Source organism: Schistocerca americana, chromosome 3 (genome assembly GCF_021461395.2).
Source record: "Schistocerca americana isolate TAMUIC-IGC-003095 chromosome 3, iqSchAmer2.1, whole genome shotgun sequence".
Taxonomy (NCBI): Eukaryota; Metazoa; Arthropoda; class Insecta; order Orthoptera; family Acrididae; genus Schistocerca; species Schistocerca americana.
In genome coordinates this window covers 317,575,197-317,599,108 of record NC_060121.1, presented here as the reverse complement: position 1 = coordinate 317,599,108, position 23,912 = coordinate 317,575,197, and positions in this window count along the sequence as shown.

Here is a 23,912-nt window from a genome sequence, read left to right as displayed (position 1 = left end):
ACTGGGTGAAAGTGGATATAACTTCTTGTGGGTATGAAAAATTGCTGTCGTTCTGTCTTAGGGCTATATTTTCGGACCTTATGCTGGAAGAGCCGTTCCTTTCTTTATTTATGTAAGCCCCCGGACAGTCTTTAAGAGAGTCTTTAAGCTTCTGATGCCTATTGTAGCTCTACAGAGACTACGACGTGACCCACCCTGAGATGGTAACAAAATCGTTCAAATATCTCTAAGCAGTATGGGGCCTAACATCTGAGGTCATCAGTCCCCTAGACTTAGAACTACGTACACCTAACTAACCTGGGGACATCAGACACATCCATGCCCGAGGCAGGATTCGAACCTGCGAGCGTAGCAGCCGCGTGGTTCCGGACTGAAGCAGATAGTAACATCTCAGTGACGACCGTGACAGGACGGAAATTGTGGGCACTAATGAAGCTATAAAAGAAAGTCATTGACAAAAACCAAGACGTACAAGTCGAGAAGATACGTCCCAAAGAAAGGAGACATCCGGAAGAAAGAAGACGCAAGTAAGAAGACGAAGTGAAAGCTGTTAACGAATGCTCAAGAAAAGAAGAAGAAGCCTCTGGGGGGGGGGGGGGGGGCAGAGAGGGTTTCTTTGTACAGGTGTGGCCTTTCCGAGTCGAAGGACCGCGCGATCGGCAACAACGAGCAGTCGCCCACACCACGAGGTGATGCCGCAGCGGCTTGCAGCTGACACAGAGCTACTCGCAGCCAACGTAGTATTGCGAGATAACCGAAGCACATCGTCGCCCAGAATCGGTACTGATCAACAGCCTCGCAGTGACTCATCCCAGCGTAGATAACGAATAAATGTGGTGAATGTTCTTTAAAAGGCGTGGGTGATCGTGGTGACACTGTTTCACGGGTTACTAAGAGCAAACTCAATCGATGCGGTTTATATGCATTAACTGGTTCAAATGTCTCTGAGCACAATGGGACTTATGAAGTCATCAGTCCCCTAGAACTTAGAACTACGCAAACCTAACTAAACTAAGGACATCACACACATCCATGCCCGAGGCAGGATCTGAACCTGCGACCGTAGCGATACATTAACTGGTACAAGCAACTGTTATGCTATTATAAAGAATTAATTGTTAGATGGATCCTAAATTTAATACAAGATTTACTCAACATAATAATTTACCGTGGAAGCTCTGTCATCACTGCCAGACTGTTACCGTATGGTGAAGGAGATAAAACGAAATGTTAGTGGCCAGTGAGAGAGAAATTAATGATAAAATAAACGTAACTAATAATAAAATAGATAATGGTGGGAATTTAAGGAGATAGGACCTGGATAAACTGAAAGAACTATAGGTTGTACAGAGTTTCAGGGAGATCATAAGGGAACAATTGACAGGAATGGGGGAAAGAAATACAGTAGAAGAAGAATGGGTAGCTTTGAGGAATGAAATAGTGAAGGTAGCAGAGGATCAAATAGGTAAAAAGACGTGGGCTAGTAGAAATCCTTGGGTAACAGAAGAAATGTTGAATTTAATTGATGAAAGGAGAAAATATAAAAATCAGCAAGTGAAGCAGGCAAAAAGGAATACAAATGTCTCAAAAATGAGATCGACAGGAAGTGCAAAATGGCTAAGCAGGGATGGCTAGAGGATAAATGTATAGATATAGAGGCTTATCTCATGAGGGGTAAGATAGCTACTGCCTACAGGAAAATTAAAGAGTCCTTTGGAGAAAAGAGAACCACTTGCATGAATATCAAGAGCTCAGATGGAAACCCAGTTCTAAGCAAAGAAGGGAAAGCAGAAAGGTGGAAGGAGTATATAGAGGGTCTATACAGGGGCGATTTTCTTGAGGACAATATTATGGAAATGGAAGAGGAGGTAGATGAAGATGAAATGGGAGATATGATAATGCGTGAAGAGTTTGACAGAGCACTGAAAGACCTAAGCCGAAACAAGGCCCTGGGAGTAGACTACATTCCATTAGAACTACTGACAGCCTTGGGAGAGCCAGTCCTGACAAAACTCTACCATCTGGTGAGCAAGATGTATGAGACAGGCGAAATTCCCTCAGACTTCAAGAAGAATATAATAATTACAGTCCCAAAGAAAGCAGGTGTTGACAGATGTGAATACCGAACTATCAGTTTAATAAGTCTCAGCTGCAAAATACTAACGCGAATTCTTTACAGACGAATGGAAAAACTGGTAGAAGCCAACCTCGGGGAAGATCAGTTTGGATTCCGTAGAAATGTTGGAACACGTGACGCAATACTGACCCTACGACTTATCTTAGAAGAAAGATTAAGGAAAGGCAAACCTACGTTTCTAGCATTTGTAGACTTAGAGAAAGCTTTTGACAATGTTGACTGGAATACTCTCTTTCAAGTTCTAAAGGTGGCAGGGGTAAAATACAGGGAGCGGAGGGCTATTTACAATTTGTACAGAAAGCAGATGGCAGTTATAAGAGTCGAGGGACATGAAAGGGAAGCAGTGGTTGGGAAGTGAGTGAGACAGAGTTGTAGCCTGTTTTCTGTGCGAGCCCTGATTTCTCTTATTTTATTGTGATGATCATTTCTCCCTATGTAGATGGGTGCCAACAGAATGTTTTCGCAATCGGAGAAAACTGGTGATTGAAATTTCATGAGAAGATCCAGTTGCAACGAAAACCGCCTTTGTTTTAATGATTGCCACTCCAATTCACGTATCATGTCTGTGACCCTATCTCCCCTATTTCGCGATATTACAAAACGAGCTGCCCTTCTTTGTACTTTTTCGATATTATCCGTCAGTCCCACCTGATGCGGATCCCACACCGCACAGCAATACTCCAGAATAGGGCGGACAAGCGTGATGTAAGCAGTCTCTTTAGTAGACCTGTTGCACCTTCTAAGTGTTCTGCCAATGAATTGCAGTCTTTGGTTTGCTCTACCCACAATATTATCTATGTGATCGTTCCAATTTAGGTTATTTGTAATTGTAATCCCTAAGTATTTAGTTGAATTTACAGCCTTCAGATTTGTCTGACTTATCGCGTAATCGAAATTTAGCTGATTTCTTTTGGTATTACTACCTGTAACCTAAGTCATAGCCGATAGTTCCCCACATTCTAACGCCATGAGTAACACCGCCGTGGCGCTCCAAAGTATTGGAAGAATAAGACCTATGTCCAGGTCCCTTCCATACTCGCCGATGATGGTCATTCAGGGCAGTGCTGAGCGCAATGCGATGCCATTCGTAATTGATCCGTGCTTACCGGTCACTGTACCACACCAAACGCATCCGTTTGTGTTGTTGTGTGAACGGCAGTCTGTCCGTGGCACGGCAATTCCGTGGGACGGCTGCTGCTAGTTTCTGACCAACGTTGTGGGATGGGACAGAATGTTGCAGGTAGCCCATTACTTATTCTCGCATGCCATGCGGTTATGTGAAGGAGTTACGATATGCTTTGTGCACAATACAGAGGTCGTCCGTTCTGATGGTCAGATGTGGTCGATGACGACGTGTCTGCCTGTCCTTACGTTCCCATGCTGTTCAACATTGGCCCACTGTTACATCCGAATGCCCCACACATCGGGATACTGCACAATTCGACCAGCCAGCCAAATGGAGACCCATAATAACATCACTTGCAAACCTTGTCAGGTATTGATAATGTTGTCTCACACGAAGGCACAGTATCTCCATGTATCTACATTCACAGGCCTGGTAATAACACTAAACACGTACCACCAGTGCTCTCTGGTGGCTGCTGTACCTGTTACAGAGAACGGCAACCCTAAAACTTTGAGCTTCGTCGATGACTTTGTAATTCTGTCAGAGACAGCAAAGGACTTGGAAGAGCAGTTGAACGCAATGGACATTGTCTTGAAAGGAGGGTGTAATACGAACATCAACAAAATCAAAATAAGGATAATGGAATGTAGTCGAATTAAGTCGGGTGATGCTGCGGGAATTAGATTAGGAAATAAGACACTTAAAGTAGTAAAGGAGTTTTGCTATTTGGGGAGCAAAATAACTGATGACTGTCGAAGTAGAGAGGATATAAAATGTAGACTGGCAATGGCAAGGAAAGCGTTTCTGAAGAAGAGAAATTTGTTAACATCGAGTAAAGATTTAAGTGCCAGGAAGTCGTTTCTGAAAGTATTTGTATGGAGTGTAGCCATGTATTGAAGTGAAACATGGGCGATAAATAGTTTAGACAAGAAGAGAATAGAAGCTTTCGAAATGTGGTGCTACAGAAGAATGCTGAAGATTAGATGGGTTGATCACATAACTAATGAGGAGGTATTGAATAGAATTGGGGAGAAGAGGAGCTTGTGGCCAACTTGACTAGAAGAAGGGACCTGTTGGTAGGACATGTTCTGAGGCATCAAGGGATCACCAATTTAGTACTGGAGGGCAGCGTGGAGGGTAAAAATCGTAGAGGGAAAGCAAGAGATGAATGCACTAAGCAGATTCAGAAGGATGTGGGCTGCCGTAGGTACTGGGAGATGAAGAGGCTTGCACAGGATAGAGTAGCATGGAAAGCTGCATCAAACCAGTCTCAGGACTGAAGACGACAACAACAACAACATGGTTTGCAAGAAGTAAACAATCGTTTAGCCACAGGCCTTAAAGAGGTGAACGCTATATTAACCAATAGTTGCAATGAAATACGTTCAAAGATGGTACTAGTTAATAATGAGGTAACTCAGGTCAATGAAAAGTCGGAGACTCATATTACAGAATCAAGATTTGAAACGGAGGCGGTTAAGAACTGGATCGAAACTTTAAAGGGACAATTTTCAGAAAGAATAAAAGAGAACACAACTAGGTTGGACGAACACACTCAAGAATCCCGCAACAGTAAAGAGCAAATCTAAAAAGATAGATAAATAGTCTGTGGAACTATACACTTTGAAATTAAAGTCCCATGAAGAAGCAAACGAAAGATTTAATAAAGGTCAACAGTTTACTGAGGATCAGATAAAAAAATTGCCGGAGAAAATCATGGTATCTTGGGGTAATTATGAAGCTGTTAATGGGAAAAGGCAAGAGGAAAAATTCAAGGAAGTAGAAGATGCGGTAGAACAGTTGCAGGGTAAAGTATAAAACATCAGAATTCAACGGGAAAGTTCCAGAACAGGTGCAAGCGCGTCCGAGTACAATTCAAAAATGATATTCGATCATCAGCACACGGATAGGGTGACAGAGTAGGCACTGGAGGTTCCGAGGACAATAAAGAAAGTTCTGAGGTATTCCGCCCTAAATCCCGAGAGTATACTAAACTTCCTAGTCCCTTATACGTAAGCTTGAGTGGGTCTAAATGTGGTGAACAGTACCGAGGAATGATAAATAGTGATAAGGAAGCTACAAGCGTAACACGACAATGGCTAGAGGAAAGTCGGTTTGAAAGTAGGAATGATATGACGAAGCGATTCCAAACATTCAAGCCGGGTATTGGAATACACATTTGAATCAGCTTTCCCGACCTGATGGGTTATTTGATGGGTGAAGCCTCCGAATGGGCAGTTTTAAATAGAACAGAATTTACTAGTTGGCTTGAGGTCTGTAGGCTAAACGTTGGTCTACAGTAGAACACCAAAATCTATTTAGAGAACTGACAGACCTGTCCCTAAGGACGAAAATGGGGAGCTTATCGTAAGTATTTTGAGTGGCATATAAATAAGATAAAACTATTAGACAAACAGATAAAAGATAAATGGTGGGAGTATTGATTAATTGCCTGCCAATTCAACGAAGAGAAAAGATGGTTGGAAAGGATGTAGGCATGATAAACGAAATTTTAACACATCTAGAACAATAATATGGTTTAGAGAAAGAGGAAGAAGATGAATGTCTCGCAGGAATAAATATGGATTACAGGAGAACTGAGGAAATGGGAAAAGGGATTCAAAGGTAGTAAATAGTCAACACAGCGAGAAAAAAAGGGCAAATTCAGCGAAAACCAAACAAGAATGTTTTTAACAATGACTTGCAGTATCGCTGGAATTCAAACAAACAACAGTGTTCAGTGAGGGTGTAATATCTGAACAGGCAGAAAACGACGAAGGTCCCACAGGAGGGACCAATTTGCTGGTCAACAGTAAACAGTTCTCGGCCCAAAAAATTATGAACACAGACCTTAGGATAGGAACAAGAGTTACGGTAAGAGTTATTGGAAGAAAGGGAAATGGACACAGGAAGTGAGACTATCAAACCTATAATAACTGGGTACGTGGGGAGGAAAGTTGTGGAAATAGTCCTGGACTCAGGCAGTGATATATCTGTGTTGAACAAGGAATTACTGATCAAGGAAGACGCCAGGGCAAGTACTCATCAGGCTCACTCAGTAAAAGTGGCACATATTATAGATGTTATAGGATCACGGGCGTAAGAGGAAAACCTATGAAGGAAGAAGTTTTGTTAACCTTTTCAACAGATAATTTGACGTGTATCATAAATTTCAATTATTCCACATCTAAACGTTTCAATGCTGTTGGGACTAGACTGTCTCTAGAAGTACCAGGACTTATTAGATTTTGCTAGAAAAAAGTTAGTGCTGTCTACTATGAATTCGATATTTGATATTCTCTTTCTAGGAACTAAGCAGACTGAACAAATAGAAAACCGAGTAATGATATTCACACGTTCGAGAAAGGTAGAACCTTCAGAAAAGAGCAACATTCAACATAACCAAGAGTTAGAGGATAGTGAAATAGATAAAATCTGGTACTGTATAAGGGTACGAGAGTGAATTAAAAATAAAGCAAGATAAACCGTCCTTTGTTGAGTCTTATGCGATATCATTCTCACTAAGGGGACCTGCCAACTAGGAGATTTGTAGAATGGTGCATCAAGGTGTGACTGAACGGTCATCTAGTCCACACGACAATCCCTTGTCTAACGAAGAAGTTCGAGCCGGCCGCAGTAGAAGATCGGTTCTAGGCGCTTCAGTCTGGAACCGCGCGACCGCTACGGTCACAAGTTCGAATCCTGCCTCGGGCATTGATGTGTGTGATGTCCTTAGATTAGTTATGTTTAAGTAGTTCTAAGTTCTAGAGGACCGATGATCTCAGATGTTAAGTCCCATAGTGCTCAGAGCTATTTGAAGAAGTTCGCATAGTTCTAGATGCCTGCACTCTTTATCAATATACTGAAACGGAAAGAGATAGACCAATTCCAATCGAAGAAATACTAGTCAGATTAGATGGAGTACGATATAGGGTGGTCCCGAATTCATGGTACAAACGTTAATGGTAGGTACAGGACATTGTAACAAGGATTTATTGTATAGGAATGTATAGTCGCAGGTGACGCGGTGAGGCGTAAACAGGGGAAAGAGAAATGGAGTGATCGGTTGGTGTCACTGCCGGTAGAGGGCAGTAGATGAACATGATGTATCGCAGTAGGGACAAGCGCCATTCACAATTGTGCTGCCGTAGACGATGGGTGACTTTACGTATGCAGAAAAAGCAGACATGCATTACATGTACGGCCGTGCAAATGGTAACGCCAGAGCTGCGTTACGAATGTATCGCGCGGAGTATCCTAATCGACGAATGCCGGATCATAGAACTTTTCAACGGTTACATCGTCAACTTTGTGAAACAGGTACGTTCGACGTCAACAGACATGACGCTGGTCGATTAAGAGCTGTACGCACTCCAAGACTGGAAGAACGCATCTTGAACATAGTGGCTGATAGACCCGAGTCAAGCACAAGAACTGTTGCGCGTGACGTACATGTGAGTCATCAGACTGTATGCAGAGTGTTAAATGAAAATCGCTTACACCCCTTCCATTTTCAAAAAGTACAAGCATTGAATCCGGCAGATTATCCTCTCCGCGTGAACTTCTGCCAGTGGTTGTTGCAGCAATGTGCGTTGCAGCCGGATTTCGTAGGTCATGTGCTATTTACAGATGAAGCGACATTTTCACGCGAGGGTGTCTTTAATGCGCACAATTCCCATGTGTGGGCAACAGATAATCCACATGCAACGCGTCCACATGCGTATCAACAACGTTTCGGTATTAATGTGTGGGCTGGTATTGCGAACGACTTTTTGATTGGGCCATACTTACTACCCACGCGACTCTGTGGCGAAAGCTATCTTATTTTTCTGCAAGAAGTGTTACCAGAACTGCTGCAAGATGTTCCGCTCGCCATTCGTAACCGCATGTGGTTTCAGCACGATGGAGCGCCAGCACACTTCAGCACTGCTGTACGGAATTACCTGAATGCCACGTTTGGTGCTAGATGGATTGGGCGTGGTGGACCAGTCCCTTGGCCACCCCGATCTCCTGATTTCTCTTGCCTCGATTACTTTTTATGGGGACATCTTAAGAGTCTTGTTTATGAGACTCCAGTTGACTCAGATGAGGATCTCGTTGCTCGCATATCTGTAGCTGCTGCAGGTGTGCGTGAAATACCAGGCATCTTTGCACGTGTACGCCAATCGCTGCACCGACGCTGTCAAGCATGTATCGCTCATGGTGGACGCAATTTTGAACACTTACTGTAAACATGACACTTGTCAACAACGATTTCAATAAAATCTTTCGTTTTCCTTTCGGCCGTTATTTCCCCTGTTTACGCCTCACCGCGTCACCTGGGACTATACATTCCTATACAATATATCCTTGTTACAATGTCCTGCACCTACCATTAAAGTTTGTACCATGAATTCGGGACCACCCTGTATAAGCCCCATGGATCTGACCTCTGGGTACTGGCGGGTCCTCCTCCACATTAATTCAAAACCTGTCGCAGCTCTCTTGTTCGAAGGAAGATTCTACCGATGTATCATATTGCTCTTTGGGTTAAATGTATCTGTCAGTGTTTTTATGAGAGCCTTAGACCCTTCTCTGGGAGCACACTTTTCACAGAAGATAACAGTGTATGTAGATGATGTCCTAATTATTACGCGAACTTGGTGCGAACATTTAAAGCTATTAGAGGAAGTGTTGGACAAATTCCTAAAAAATGGTATCACTATAAAACTGAGTACATCCTCATTTGGGGTACCCGAAGTTGAGAATTTAGGGCATATTGCGAGTAGTAAGGGTATCAGAGTAGACCCAAGTAAAATCGAGACCATTATAACATGTCCCTACTCAACATCTAGAATGCAAATGAAATTCTTTCGAGCCATTATCGGTTTCTATAGAAGATATATTCCAGGGTTTAGTACGGTACAATCAGATACCATGAATTCGCTGTAGCAAAATACTGGATGGAAATGGGATGATGGGAAAAAGAAGCCTTTTTGCAATATTACGGCAGCTATAGCGAATGCCAACCTTTTGCACCATCCTAGGATGGATGAGGTATCCAAAATGTCATCTGATGCCTGCGACTGCGGCGATGCCTGTGACATATTTCGAGGGGATTTCGAAAACTCTGGTAACCATATAAGTATAGCATGTGCCAGCCGAGTGTTGGTGAAACATGAAATAAACTGCACCGTTACAGAACACGACTTTGGCTATCATTTGCGGATTCGAAAGATTTCGATACTTATTAGTTAGGCAGAAAAGTGTAATATATACTGATCATAAAGTGTTATGTTTACTTACGAACAGTAAACTCCTACAAGAACGTTTAAAAAAGTGAATACTTTTCCTCCAAGAATTTGATTTTGAGACTGTTTATGTAGAAGGAGATAAAAATGTAGAGACAGATGCCCTCTCGCTTGCCGATGGAATTATACACCTATCATTGATAAAGGCCAATGATAAAGAGTTTCATATCTGTTTTTTAAGTTGCAAAGTTAAAGACAAACGGAAAAGCAACTGTCAAAGGAATATTCTATGCACAAAGAACAGACCCTTATTTGAGGAAATCATTCACGCCTTGAGAAATCGGAGTTGGTATCAGGAGCAGAGTGGTCGTTGGTGTATACACTCCTGGAAATGGAAAAAAGAACACATTGACACCGGTGTGTCAGACCCACCATACTTGCTCCGGACACTGCGAGAGGGCTGTACAAGCAATGATCACACGCACGGCACAGCGGACACACCAGGAACCGCGGTGTTGGCCGTCGAATGGCGCTAGCTGCGCAGCATTTGTGCACCGCCGCCGTCAGTGTCAGCCAGTTTGCCGTGGCATACGGAGCTCCATCGCAGTCTTTAACACTGGTAGCATGCCGCGACAGCGTGGACGTGAACCGTATGTGCAGTTGACGGACTTTGAGCGAGGGCGTATAGTGGGCATGCGGGAGGCCGGGTGGACGTACCGCCGAATTGCTCAACACGTGGGGCGTGAGGTCTCCACAGTACATCGATGTTGTCGCCAGTGGTCGGCGGAAGGTGCACGTGCCCATCGACCTGGGACCGGACTGCAGCGATGCACGGATGCACGCCAAGACCGTAGGATCCTACGCAGTGCCGTAGGGGACCGCACCGCCACTTCCCAGCAAATTAGGGACACTGTTGCTCCTGGGGTATCGGCGAGGACCATTCGCAACCGTCTCCATGAAGCTGGGCTACGGTCCCGCACACCGTTAGGCCGTCTTCCGTTCACGCCCCAACATCGTGCAGCCCGCCTCCAGTGGTGTCGCGACAGGCGTGAATGGAGGGACGAATGGAGACGTGTCGTCTTCAGCGATGAGAGTCGCTTCTGCCTTGGTGCCAATGATGGTCGTATGCAGCGCCACAATCAGGACTGCATACGACCGAGGCACACAGGGCCAACACCCGGCATCATGATGTGGGGAGCGATCTCCTACACTGGCCGTACACCACTGGTGATCGTCGAGGGGACACTGAATAGTGCACGGTACATCCAAACCGTCATCGAACCCATCGTTCTACCATTCCTAGACCGGCAAGGGAACTTGCTGTTCCAACAGGACAATGCACGTCCGCATGTATCCCGTGCCACCCAACTTGCTCTAGAAGGTGTAAGTCAACTACCCTGGCCAGCAAGATCTCCGGATCTGTCCCCCATTGAGCATGTTTGGGACTGGATGAAGCGTCGTCTCACGCGGTCTGCATGTCCAGCACGAACGCTGGTCCAACTGAGGCGCCAGGTGGAAATGGCATGGCAAGCCGTTCCACAGGACTACATCCAGCATCTCTACGATCGTCTCCATGGGAGAATAGCAGCCTGCATTGCTGCGAAAGGTGGATATACACTGTACTAGTGCCGACATTGTGCATGCTCTGTTGCCTGTGTCTATGTGCCTGTGGTTCTGTCAGTGTGATCATGTGATGTATCTGACCCCAGGAATGTGTCAATAAAGTTTCCCCTTCCTGGGACAATGAATTCACGGTGTTCTTATTTCAATTTCCAGGAGTGTATTTCAAGATGTGCTGTGCTGGAGAGATAACGTGAAATAAAATATGAGGAGGATTTTTGTTCTTTCCCGTATAGTGAAACAACTAATTCTTTACATACACAATGGCTATCGCCATTTTGGTATTAAAAATGTTTATTACACATGAATAAATATTATTATTGTAAGAACTTAAGTAGGTTTATCCAGGCCACTATTAGGCCGTATATAGTTTGCCAAAGGGCGAAATATTTTAACTGGCAAGGTAAAATACACTATATCCGATTATTCCTAAAATAATTCGTGACTTGTGTGCGGTAGATTTCTAAGGGCCAATCCCGAAGGGACAAGGTGGTACAGAGTACAATGTTTGTCATATTGGAATGCTGGTCTAAATTCGTATACTTCTACCCATTAAGGGCTGCAACAACTCAGGGTTATGCGGTGTTTAAAGATCGATTATTTCGAAAAATATCATGCCCCTCATCGCATACGACCTGACAACGGTAGGCAGTTTACAGGAAAGATGTTTACTCAATTCTTGAAAGATTATAGAATTAAACAGGAAAAGAAATTAAACAAGTAACGATCTCGAAATTTCATTCTCAGGGGAACATGGCCGACAGGTAATGAAAGAGAATACATTGTGCACACATGCATATGAAGTGGGTTGAGTACTCAAAAGACTTTGAGACCCTGATGAACGAATTACCCCATATAAGTACGGGGTTTGCTCCACTGAAAGTGTTGGGTAGGCATGTGACAGGAGAAAAAATGGTTCAAATGGCTCTGAGCCCTATGGGACTTAACATCTGTGGTCATCAGTCCCCTAGAAGTTAGAACTACTTAAACGTAACTAACCTAAGGACATCACACACATCCATGCCCGAGGCAGGATTCGAACCTGCGACCGTAGCGGTCGCGCGGTTCCGGACTGAGCGCCTAGAACCGCTAGACCACAGCGGCCGGCATGTGACAGGAAAACCACTATTACGTAGGCTAACGTGGCCTCCTCAGACACAAGGGAATGTAAACATAATACAAGAAATGGACCAAAGAATTACTGAACGAAGATCAAAGAAACACAATAAATTAGCGTACTTGCCGGAATTCAATATTGGGGACTTGGTCACGGTTAAAGCCCACGGGCATAGCTCAAAATACAAGAAAAAGATAAAGAAATTTTAGGTGGGGAACCAAGGTCCATGAGAGATAGTTGAAACCAAACACCCCAAGACTGTAGTACTTAAAGACACTATTACTGGAGAGAACAAAGGCCTATATAACACAGAACACATATGTAAATGTCGATTACTGCAATAGAAGCAAAGAACAAATAAGGTAAATGTAAAGAAAATGGGAAGGATAGAAAGACAACAAATATTCTAATGGTACTTATAGCGTATATGAGATTAGTGGGCCCTATTAGGGCAAAATGCGACAAACACTGTAAAAGACGTAAAAACAAGAAGTTTATATCATCAAACAAGAACAGATACAAGTGATGGTATTATAACCAGCGTAGTAGACAGTACAACTGCCAGTTTATGGTGCACATTCAGATTTAAAAATTAAAAGAAAAAGAGAACAGGTAAAATGGTTCCAGGTTTTCAGGAAACGTAAGAAAAAATTGGCCGTGCCAGTTACGGAAATAAAGGAAGTGGAAGCGTAATCCCGATTGTGACATTGTTGGCTAAGATCGTCTCTATAAAAGACGGACATAAAGAAAGGGCTTCTAAAAGGGCAGATGTCGGAAATAATTTATGAATTAGCTTGCGAGAAAATTCCCTCACTAGTTGTAATGCAGATGATGAGTGTACGATCTACAGCTTAGGAGTGGACCTACAGTGATAGTGTATAGTTTAAGCACGAGAAGTAGGTGTGCGTAGCTTTGCTCTAAATAATACGGCCAAAATTGATCAACCGAAGTTACATATTTTACGAGAAGTGATGTAGATCCGATCATTCGGTTCTGATTGTATGTATTTTAGTGGTTAAGCGCAGAAAAAGTTTCTCACTGTAGTGAGTTATTGGTATTAGCTATGGGAATGTCGCAGATAAGCGGTTCCCATGATATGTTTTGCTTAAGCAAACTGCTTTGTACGGACAGGAAATATGTCGGTAGTGGTCAAATAGCTGACCCTAGAAAAACTAATTTACTATAAACTTGTAACATAAGCACAGAAATCCGCAAAGAGTCATGAGAGGCTATGAGGCTATAAGTGTTAGCAGTTACAATGAACAGACGCTATCATTAACAGTCATTAAAAAGAAGACGATATCGTGGTTCATTAACCAAAATACTACTATAATTATCCCACCTAAAGGTAGCTTAAGAATTGTCAATGTCATACTCCATTAATAATGGAAAACAGTTAATTGAATGTAATAATTAGAACCATATAATCTAGTACCCTTAAGATCCTGGGCATCTTGCAACGATTTCCTCGAAGCCAAACTGCTTAGTTATAAATGTTACGAAGAACTACTAGCCTGAGGTGTAAGCTAACAGTATGCACCTAACTGCTTCCATGAGACATTCAGTAAAGACACTTTCCGTATGGATCAAAAGAGTAAAATGCAGGTCATGATATAAACTCGAAATGAATAGTATGTAATAACTCATTATTAGTGAATAATTTATGTCATTAGAAAATGTTTTACGCCCTTTTTTAATACGAGCACTTCGTAAAAACGTGTGTAAGACAAGGATGTAGCCTTTCGCCCCTACTGTCCAATCTGTACATCGAGGAAGCAATGACGGAAATAAAAGAAAGGTACAGGAGTGGAATTAAAATTCAAGGTGAAAGGATATGAGTGATTCGATTCACTGATGACATTGCTATACTGAATGAAAGTGAAGAAAAATTACATGATCTGCTGAACGGAATGAGCAGTCTAATGAAGACAGAGTATGGATTGAGAGTAAATCGAAGAAAGACGAAGGTAATGAGAAGCAGTAGAAATGAGAACAGCGGGAAACTTAATATCAGGATTGATGGTCACGAAGTATATGAAGCTAAGGAATTCTGCTACCTAGGCAGTAAAATAACCAATGATGGACGGAGCCAAGGAGGACATCAAAAGCAGAGTAGCACTGGGGAAAGTGGCATTCCTGGCCAAGAGAAGTCTACTAATATCAAATATCGGCCTTAATTTGAGGAAGAAATTTCTGAGGATATACGTCTGAAGTACAGCATTGTATGGTTGTGAAATATGGACTGTAGGAAAACCGGAACAGAAGAGAATCGAAGCATTTGAGATGTGGTGCTACAGACAAATGTTGAAAATTAGGTGAACTGATGAGGTAAGGAATGAGGAGGTTCTGCACAGAATCGGAGAGAAAAGTAATGTGGAAAACACTGAAAAGGAGAAGGGACAGGATGATAGGACATATGTTAAGACATGAGGGAATGACGAATGACTTACACGGTACTAGAGGGAGCTGTAGAGGGCAAAAACTGTCGAGGAAGACAGAGATTGGGATACATCCAGCAAATAATTGAGGACGTAGGTTGCAAGTGCTACTCTGAGATGAAGAGATTAGCACAGAGAGCAATTCGTGACGGGCGGCATCAAAAACAGTCAGAAGACTGACGACCCAAAAAAGAAAGAAAATGTTTAAGAAAAGGTGTCAGATGCGTAATTCTATTATTATAAAGGTGTAATCAAAAGGAACACAGTCATACGCAACTGACAAGTAAGAGGGAAGACGTGGCTACGCAACATATTTTGAGTTTTGAGTGCACATAGATCCAAGCGCCAACATAATTTGGCGTAGGTGATAAAACCTATAAAGCTTAAAGTAACTCCATCGGGACATAAACCAAGCTGCTCCGAAATTAGCACAACATGTCATTACTCTAATGTTGAGAATGATGCATAAGAGTAACCTGCTTATCACAGAGACAGTGAAACAACGTACGATAAGTTTATTTTTAGCTTTAAAGCAAAAGAGACAAAAATTCGTCTCGCTGAGTATAGATAGATTTTTATTTGAATGTAAAGCTCAATTTATTTTAAGAGCAAGAGATTGAGAAGGTTTGCAACAATTCGGATAAAAGGATATTATTAAAAGCTATTGACATATTAGCTGAAGGATAGTTTTTTATGATGGAACTGTAAAAGAAAATCCGAGACGTGTAATGTTAAATATGTGTAGACTATAGCGTCTTTAACAGAATCTGACATCAAAGAGATAATTACCTAAGAGGAAAATGAAATTGTTATCCCGTTACTAATACTATTTAGTAAAGAATTAAAATAGCTTCCGCCATATGTCGTTCTGCTGAGGGTTGCCTATGTGATGATATAGGGTTTTTTACGGTATTAGTTAACGCAGCAACGATATATGGCAAGTGTCTGCCTGAACTTATTCATGTTAAGTAGGCCTATTGTGTAACACAGACAAAGTTTGTATAAATTATGTTAATTTCTGTTGTGAAACGTACAAATCTATATATTTTTTGTTTGTTATGTTTCATGAGCGGCGCAGCATCTTTCACCTGGGACGGAATGTTGCAATCGCCGTACGCAGACATCAGAAAACCGACGGCCGTGCGCAGGAAGAAGATGCCGGAGGCTTCCCTTACATGCTGTGGTCTATGTTTTTAACAGTGAAATTACGTTTCATAAACGAAAATGTAATGTTGTAACTTCAGTCTATAAAGGCACATTTGCATGCCGAGCGTGAGTTTCCTCGGAAACGCGAGATATTAATTAAATAAATAATCAGTGACAAATAAATAAAGCCTATCGCACACAACTGCAGCGCTGTGTCGCTGATAAAACAAAAGCACATTTTCGTTACTCGTATGTTTGATTAAAAAAGGAGAGCTCTGGTTGAAGTGGTGCGAGAAGCACGTATTTTAGTTTATTGTCTGGCACACCGCCATATTTCATGTTATAGAAAATTACTGCGAGTTGCAACCATACTAGGCACTCGATTCTGAAAAGAATTTATATTTATAAAAGTAAGTAGGATTGTGAACAGTAGGCTTATTCATTGAATATATATGATTTAACTAACTGTGTAATTTTTTTGTTTAGTAGACAATCACCTCTGTACGACGTTTTGGCATGGCTGGCAAATTATTGTAATATTGAGATTTAGTTTATGAGTCCGCACCTACCGCAGCAGTCTTTGGAAACGATTTAATTACGAAGTCCGAATATTTCAGTTTTATTTCACGGTCAACTACGAGTAACATTGCCTTACGAAAAAGCCATTGTCAAGCGTCTGATACCGAATAATCAAAACCTGACGACTCACAGGAGAGACATTCATACAGATAAAAATAATTAATATTTTATTTTATTTTATTTTATTTTATTAATTTTATATTGGCGACCGTGACAGGACTTGTTATTTTGTCATTTGTTACATTGTTCTCTTTGTTTCATGTGAAAAATCAATTTTCTGGACCTGGACTTGACTATATGAGAAATAACAAAAATCAGAAGATATTTGCCAATTATAAAATTTTGCGGGAAGATGCAAAGAAGCTTCCAGCAAAATAAGGTAACACGCAGCATCTTTGCATTAGCAGGCTTGACCAGACGTATAATTCAGTGTATTAGCTTTTCAGTAAAATTCTGTAGTGTTTCTTTTCCGCATAACAGTTTCAGTGATAAATTCCATTTTCAGTATTTTTCCTTAAACAATAACGTATGCAACAATACCAATACACGAGTGTACAATATGGCCGACTTCTGTACGATATCAAGTAACATGGCCAGCAGCCATTACCAATAATCTCAAATTCAGTTTATATTTTTAAATTAACAGACAGCCATTGTTGCTACGACCGATTCATGCTCAACTGCATTTTATTTTAAAACCAGTGTCAAACATTAATTTCTTGAAATATATATCACGTGTGGCATGGTAATAACTAGAAAACAATACGCAAAAATGGAACAGCAAAGACGTACTATTCAGACGCAATCCGACTCGGACGAGAGACAAATGTTAGAAAATGACTTTACGACAGCAACCGGTAGTGACGATTCATCAAACATTGAGGCAAGTGTTGACGAAAATTTTGACAATAGGCCTTCCACCACAAAAATTTCAAAGTCTCAATCAGAGCCCATGTTAATGCATGACGTCACGTCTAATGACGCGGCGGGGGCAGAGACCTTGCAAACACTAAACATTGCCAACATGTTACAAGTGCTAATGAAACAGAACGCGGAAAACATGGCAACCTTAAAGACACAAAATGACGAAATTAAATCTGACCTCATAGCAATCAAGGCATGTAATGACACTTTGTGTAAACGTGTGGAACTTATAGACGCCACACTGACCAAACAGATGACTGAACTCAGTACGAAATTTTCCAAGCTTAATACGAGACAAGAAAAGACTACAAATGACGTAGCACTTTTACAGACACAATTAAAAAACCTTAATGTCACGTGTGAAGCTCTTACTGAACAAATTCAAACATATCCTTCAGTTCACGACAACCTTGAAAAACGAATTACTGACGTGCAGAATAAATTTGACGATGTTGAACAACACCTGACTGACATCTTACAATCTGATGCCACAGCTCATTTTCAAAATATTAGTAAAGAATTTCATGATTGGGTAGAGAACAAAGACAAACATTTTGATAGATGCATACGTGAAAATTTACCAACAATTGTGCACGACTCCGTAGCGGAATACATCACTAATAACAAACAGCTGATTAGTGACGCAGTACAATCCGTCACTGCACCCATGAGACAATTCACCGATCAACCACAGTCTGAATGTAACGAAAATATCAGTCAAAATGTACAGTTCAGAAATCAATATACATTCGAGTATGACGCACACATACCGCACACAACATACACACAAGAACAAAACACACCACGACAACAACACATACCACAACGTGCAAACACAAACACAAGCTATTATCATGGTAAACCACAGCAACATTATCGTAATTACTCGCCAGCTGAGCATTGCAGTAATTACAGTGGTACAAATCCATATCATAATGCAAAGGAAGAAGAAAACTTAATGAAACACAGGCAATTTCAGATTTTTATCCCAGAAAAACGAACCATTCATCCGGTGATTTTTCTCAAATCTTTTAGTAACGCATTTCCACGCACTTGGAGTGACCGGAAAAAGATTTCATATATTGTCGGTTACATCCAAGGCGATGCAGCTGTCTGGGCATACAGTCAAGCTGACGTATGTACCACGTACAGTGAGTTTGAGCGTGCTTTTCTGAACAAATTCTGGTCGCAATCCGTTCAGGAGCGACTCAGAAGACAAATTTTAGAACCTGAAACTTTTAACAGTAAAAATGGTAACTTACGCAGATATTTTGAAAAATACTTGAACATGGGACACTTTTTAGACGAACCAGTCGCAACGTGAGATATACTCCGTGCGTTGAAGGCCAAATTGCCTTTCAACATTAAAGAAAAACTCCTACATATCCCGGATGACGATTCAGATTATTTTTTAACAGCTTTAGATTCGGTTGACATGTTACTTGAAGATCAGCGCTTCGCGCGGCAAAACAGCAGCCACAATGTTTACACTAGTGGTATGCAAAACATGCAGGCTTGCCAACACAATTCTGGCGCGCCCACAGTTGGATACGCGGTACAGCAAAAACAGCAAACTCACATGCCGTCTCAATACGGAAATCAAAATCAACACGCGTATTCCAATACAAACAACAATTACAACAGTAATAACACTTCATGCGGCAATCCATACAAAAGGCACCGCCGTAATAACAACAACGGTAACAACGGATACAAATGTAACAACAAAAACACAAACAGAAATAGAAATAATAATAACTACGAGCCAAGACAGCATCAAGGCTGGACTCGTAGCGATCAATACTTTCATTCAAACACTGCTATACCACAGCAGCGACCAGGACAAAATTGGAGCATACCTTACGACCGACAGGTAAGTTATAATGCGCAACAGCAACAACAACCGCAAAAGTTTGGAGATCATAATAGGCAATATCCGAATGTGAATATAATAGAAATGACACCTGATGCACAACCCCAATCTGTGTCAGTACCTAGTACAAATGATAATCCAACAAACTAGAAACAGTCACTACTTTGCCCCAGGTCGTGGCTGAAGAATTCTTGGGGGGCGACTTCAATGTTAATCAGTTATTTGACACCACACTTGAACAACAGAATAATGATATGCCGAGTAATTCTAAACAAAAACTACCTCTTTTATTTATAAGATACAACCACAATAACAATATATCAGATGAACTTTTACAAGACAGTACACAATGTCGTTTAAACACAAATGAAATTGTTTTAGCATCTACTACTGGTGTAGTAGGTGGGATTCCAACTACTATTATCCTAGATACAGGTGCAGCTGTGAGCGTTTTGTCTTTTAATTTCTATAAAAAGATGTGTGAATTGGAACCTGTGCCTGAGTTTCCTGCCCAAAACTGTAAAATAACTACTGCACTAGGTAATAAGTCATGTAGGGTTACGAAGCAAGTTTTTGTAAACGTTAAAATAGGTAATGGAACCGTACAATGGCCATTCCTGGTTGTACAAAACCTTGTGACAAGTTGCATATTAGGAATAGATATTATGAGCGAGAAGGACTGCATTATAGACTTCTCCAAAGGTAAATGTATTTTAAATGATAAAGGCAGTGTAATTATTATTGATTTGGACAGGATAACTCTAAAGCATGACAAACACTGTACAGGGTACAAGGTTCAGTTAGTACTTGACAAAGACATTCAAGACATGCAAACACACTCATCTGACACAGAGCTAATGGACTTGAAAACATTGCTTGATCATAAGATAAGTGAAGCTACAGCTCTCAGTGTACATGAACGTATAAAACTACAGGAAGTGTTATCCAAATATTTACAAGTTTTTACCAAACGATTAGGTGTTATCAACACGTATGTGTACAAGATTGAAGTTAAGCCTCACAAGATCTTCTACCATAAGACATATAACGTACCGTTATCTCAACGACCTGCTGTGTGGCAAGAATTAAAACAAATGTTAGACTGGAAGGTCTTTGAACCATCCACCTCACCTTATTGTAGTCCTCTACTTGTTGTCAAAAAATCAAATGGAAGCATTAGGTTAGTGTTAGACGCACGAGCTATTAATGAAATAATTTTACCGGTTCACACAAAACCTGAAAATTTAGAAGAGCAATTACAGAAATTTCTAGATGCAAAATATTTTTCCACAATAGATCTCGCTAATTCGTTTTGGCAGGTGGGTATCACTCCTGATTCTCGGAAATATACTGCATTTATGTTCGGGGGGCGAACCTATCAGTTTTGTGTTCTACCCTTCGGACTGAATGTCAGCTCTGGGGTATTCATTACAGCCCTGGATACCGTGCTTGGCGACGATTTAGTTGAGACAGTCACACACAATGTAGATGATATACTGATAGCTACACAATCCTGGAATGAACACGTTGACACACTTCAAAGAATTTTAGAAAAATTTGCACAAGCTGGAGTCACAGCCAACCTAAGAAAATCAAAGTTTGGTTGCAGTGAGATAAAGTATTTAGGACATATCATTAATTCACAGGGCATACGTCCGGATCCCAGTAAATTAGATGCTATCAGAAACTTTCCTAGCCCTCGAACTAAAAAGCAGTTAAAATCATTCCTTGGGCTATGTTCATTTTTCAGACGTTTTTTGCCACAACCACTTTTGAACAGTAAACATCTGCTAAATCTACTCAGAAAGAATCAAGTTTGGATCTGGTCGGAACAGTGCCAGAATGACTTTAATACAATTAAACATTCTTTAGTGAATGCTAACATTTTGAGCCATCCAGATTTTAATTTAGATTTTTGTATGACTTGTGACGCTTCACGTACTGGCTTGGGCTGTTGCTTATTTCAAGTTGTAATGAATAAAGAGGAGGAACAGATAAGAATTATTGGGTTTGCGAGTCGCACTCTAACTGAATGTGAGCGTACATACTCCACTACTGAGTTAGAAACACTTTCCATAGTATGGGCATTCAAGAAATTCAATTATTATTTATTTGGAAAACATGCGGTAATTTACACCGATCACCAGGCCCTGACATTTTTGTTAACTTGTAAACTTGTACATCCTAGACTATCACGATGGGCAGTTACACTTCAGAACTACTCTTTTGAAATTAAGTACATAAGAGGTAAGGACAACACCATTGCAGACACTTTGTCTAGACTTCCACAAGGTATGAATGATACCAACAGTGACTTAGAAAATATAAATGACTACAGGATTCTCTTAATGCAAGACAAGCAGTATCACCAATATTATATTGATATGTGCAGAAACATGGCTGAATTACAAAAATCTGATCCTCACTGGTATAAGATAATAACATTACTGGTAGAAAAACACAATCATCCTTTGACTAAGTATTACAAGTTACACAATGATGTGTTATTTTACCGCCGACATCCAAATGCTACTAACTGGTGTGTATGCATTCCCAAAGAGTCTGAACGTAATCTAATTTGGCACACACACTTAGTTTGGGGTCATTATGGGACGAAAAAGTGTTTGGCAAAGCTCAGTACATACTGTTATTTTAGCAATATGAGAAGAAAAATTTACAGGGAACTAAAAACATGTGTCATATGTCAAAAATCAAAACCTCAGAATTTATCCACAAAAACAGATTTACATTCTATTTTACCTAGTAAACCCCTGGAAATTCTGTGTACTGACATCAGTGGACCGCATTCAGCAAGCTCTGGAGGCGTCAAATATATCTTAGCTTTTTACGATATATTTTCTAAACATGTAAAACTTTATGCTTTAAAATCCGCCACTGCAAATGCTATAATACGAAGATTCTCAAGTGATTACCTGACGCACGTGGGAAAACCTAAAGCAATTCTGTCAGATAATGCAGCATACTACTCTGGGTACAAATGGAGAAATTTCTTGAAGGACAATAACATTAAAAGTATATTTATTTCGAGGTTTAGTCCACAATGTAACGCGACTGAGAGACTTTTCCGAGAACTAAACCGATTCATGAGGACCTATATTTCATCAAAACATACTAATTGGGTGTCCTACCTAAGTCTTTTCGAAGACGTACACAATAACTTAAATATTTACGATACGAATTACACACCTAACGAGATCATGTTCAATTGCAAACAGAACGATCAGTGGATAGAACCATTACCTAAGTTGTCAGACAAGGAAATCACACCTGAACAGAAAATAAAAGAAGTATTGACTAATTTGACACATCATGCACAAATACGAAACAAACATCACAGAAACATAATAAAAAGAAAACAAAAATTCGATGTAGGAATGCTTGTACTACTTCGTACTCATCATAAATCTGTAGCACTCAAACGACGCAATGCTAAGTGGCGTCTGCTATATGAAGGACCTTATATAATTGTTAACATACCGCATCCTGGTGCGTATCTGTTACAACATCCTAGAACTGACAAAATTGTTGGGCTATACGCACACCGAGATCTTAGAGCATTTCATGCCAAATAATGTCAAAGTCATACCCATGAAAACATTGCTAAGCAACTCGCAAAACTCTGTTTGCTACAACACAGATAATAAGCAGTATAGAAATTTTCATTTCAGCGGTTCCAGTGACGCAGTTGAAGACAGAAGAACTTTTCTTTCAACGCCGCAGCACCACCGAGAAGACTGAATATTAAAGTAAAATTTATGATTACGTAGCAGTGAATGATATATAAATTTTTCACGGAACATTTGTGACTGTAGGTACCACTGACTTGGTATGACACCTGACGAACTGACAGACGTCATCTGTGAAGCGATCTTTTACTTTGAGAAGTAGATTAGACGCACATCTCTCAACACGAAAAGCATCTATCAGTAGTCAAGGCCACACAGACACTCTACACACACGCACAAAACGCGAGGAATCGAACATTTTCTCTCTCTTACTATTTTGAATATTTATTGAGTAGTGAAAACGCCTGGTCTTGCCTACTGATGTAATGAATGTTGTGTCTAACCTATCTTAATTTCAGATGACATCACAAAAAACATCGATAATATCCCAGCAAAACCGCTAAAGAGGATGTAAATATCTGCAATTCATGTAATCAAATGTGACACAATGTAATAACCTATAGCGATGTAATGATGATGTAAACATGTTTATGTGCAACTGTATTATGTTTATGCTAAGAAAATATGTGACGTGTGTATGTATAATTACTTATTTTCCTTTTAACTGATGTATCATGTAAAAAATTTGAACAAAACGAGTGCCAAAAAGACATTGCATAGCGAACCTCTGTTCACGGACATTAACGAACATTTAGGTGAGCTATATTCAGCAAAAAAACTGAAAATGTGAAGTGAATAATTCGTGCATCGTCTAGTGACATTACTACAGTACCCAACTTCAAGATGTTAACTGGATTAAATGGACACAAAGTGCCTGTCCAGAAAACAACACGACGGGTGGAAGAATTTTGGTTGGAACTTCAGGGAATGAAATGTTCTCGAAATGTGACGGACACTCTTACCTGGACTGTCCAAGGATCGACGCCAGCTATGTGCCGTCCGAGATTCTGCAACCAAGCTTCCACGGAATATCGAAAACGAACTGCATATGGACTAATTACTCGACGGGTCACGT